At 38.4% G+C, this 2,706-nt stretch overlaps 1 pseudogene; it reads right to left on the reverse strand.

The window, feature by feature from the left end:
- Nucleotides 1-2,321: 2,321 nt before the first annotated feature.
- Nucleotides 2,322-2,438, reverse strand: LOC126254861 (5S ribosomal RNA; annotated as a pseudogene).
- Nucleotides 2,439-2,706: the final 268 nt, after the last annotated feature.

The following is a 2,706-nucleotide window of genomic DNA, read 5'->3' on the forward strand; positions in this document are numbered from 1 at the left end:
TAAAAAATTCGTCAATGGAGTAGAAGGAGTTGGCCACTAGTAAGTCTTTCAGGCTCCTTTTAAACTGATCTTTATTTCTAACTAAATTTTTTATGTTTGCTGGCAAATTATTGAAGATGAGTGTTCCTGAGTAGTGGACCCCCTTTTGAACTAAAGTAAGTGCTTTTAAGTCCTTGTGCAGATCATTTTTGTTCCTGGTATTGTATGTATGAACTGAGCTGTTTGTTGGAAAAAGAGAGATATTATTTAGGACAAATTTCATTAAGGAGTAAATATACTGTGAGGCAGTAGTTGGTATACCCAGTTCTTTGAAGAGGTTTCTACAGGACGTCCGTGAATTTACTCCACAAATAATACGCATTACGCGCTTTTGGACTCTGAAAACTTTTGTTTGACTTGAAGAGTTACCCCAAAATATTATACCATATGACATTATGGAATGAAAGTAGGTCCGGCCGGAGTGGCCGTGCAGTTCTGGGCGCTACAGTCTGCAGCCGAGCGACCGCTACGGTCGCAGGTTCGAATCCTGCCTCGGGCATGGATGTGTGTGATGTCCTTAGGTTATTTAGGTTTAATTAGTTCTAAGTTCTAGGCGACTGATGACCTCAAAAGTTAAGTCGCATAGTGCTCAGAGCCATTTGAACCATTTGAGCCAATGAAAGTAGGCAAAGTATGCAAGCTTTTTCATTTTTATGTCGCCTATGTCTGCTAACACTCGAATTGCAAATACAGTTCTGTGGTGTGCTCCTCCCAACTGAATTTATTATCAAGTTGTAATCCCAGGAATTTAAGACTGTCAACCTCTTCTATCTGCTCTTCTTCATACTTTATGCATATGCTGGGTGGAAACCTCTTACAGGTTCTAAATTGCATATAGTGAGTCTTTTCAAAGTTAAATGTCAGTGAGTTGGCTTTAAACCATTTATTAATATCCATGAAAATGTCATTAGCAGATCTTTCTAGAACTACACTCGACATACTATTTATTGCAATACTTGTGTCATCTGCAAACAAAACGAACTCTGCTTCTGGCACTGTAACTGATGAGAGATCATTAATGTACACAAGAAAAAGCAATGGCCCTAAGATGGATCCTTGTGGGACACCACATGTAATTTCTTCCCATTCTGATGATGACTGATGACTTAATTCACTAGTCCCTTGCACTGACACCCTTTGCTTCCTGTTAGCGAGGCATGACTTGAACCATTTTGCCGCACTGACCGTGACACCATATAATTCTAATTTATTTAAAAGGATGTTGTGGTTTACACAATCGAATGCCTTTGACAAATCACAGAAAATACCTGCTGCTTGTAACATGTTATTTAATGAATTAAGTACATTTTCACTGTAGATGTAAATAGCCTTTTCGATATCAGAACCCTTCAGAAATCCAAACTGTGTTCTTGATAATATGTTATTTGTGGTCAGATGATTGAGAAGCTGCCTGTACATTACTTTTTCTAAAATTTTTGAGAATGCTGGCAAAAGGGAAATCGGTCTGTAGTTTTACGGTATCTCTTTATCCCCTTTCTTGAATAGAGGCTTAACATCTGCATATTTTAGCCAGTCAGGAAATGTCCCAGTTATAAATGACTGGTTACACAAGTAACTTAGAATTGTACTAAACTCACAAGAACATGCCTTAATTAACTTTGTTGATATTTCATTGTAACCACTAGAATGCTTTTTTTTAAAAGATTTTATTATGGAAGTTATTTCTTTTGGTGAAGTAAGTGACATATTCATGTACCTGAAGCTATTTGTAACGGCTAGTTTCAGATATTCAAGGGCATTATTTACTGATCCTGACAATCCCATTCTATCAGTAACGGATATAAAGTACTTGTTAAATAGATTTGCCACACTATTCCCATCGGTTACTAATGTGTCATCTACCCTTAGTGCTATTTGCTCCTGTTCCTTTCTGGTTCTACCAGTCTGCTCTTTCACTATATACCATATTGTTTTTATTTTGTTCCCTGACATTGCTATCTTCTTCTCGTGGTGCATTTGTTTAGATGTCTGAATTACTTTTTTTAATATTTTACAGTGTTCCTTCTATTTAGCTAAATCATCAGCATTGGAGCTATTCTTGGTCGACAGATACATTTTCCATTTTGTCTTACAGGAAATCTTTATTCCTTGTGAGCCATGGTTTTATTATAGACTTCTGTTTAATTTTAGGGTATAGGAGGGGCGTGTGGTCAGCACACCGCTCTCCCGGTCGTTATGATGGCTTTCTTTGACCGGAGCCGCTACTATTCGGTCAAGTAGCTCCTCAATTGGCATCACGAGGCTGAGTGCACCCCGAAAAATGGCAACAGCGCATGGCGGCTGGATGGTCACCCATCCAACTGCCGGCCACGCCCGACAGCGCTTAACTTCGGTGATCTCACGGGAACCGGCGTACCCACTGCGGCAAGGCCGTTGCCAAGTAACTATATTTACTTGATCCATTTTGCTATCGAAACTTACCCCAACCCACTTACAATGAACTCGTTTCTTTTATTTATTTATTTATTTATTTTAGTTTGACATCGTCACTGGAAATGTGAACTAATTTACAAGTGTAAATGTCCAACTGTTGCCAGTCATTAGATTACAGTTGTTTTCAACGAAAGGAATTCTAAACAGGAAACAAAATAGCTTCATACATCGAAAACACTGCTGAGCTTAAACTTTTTTAAGCATGCACATTAT

This window comes from Schistocerca nitens, chromosome 4 (assembly GCF_023898315.1).
Source record: "Schistocerca nitens isolate TAMUIC-IGC-003100 chromosome 4, iqSchNite1.1, whole genome shotgun sequence".
NCBI classification, from domain to species: domain Eukaryota; kingdom Metazoa; phylum Arthropoda; class Insecta; order Orthoptera; family Acrididae; genus Schistocerca; species Schistocerca nitens.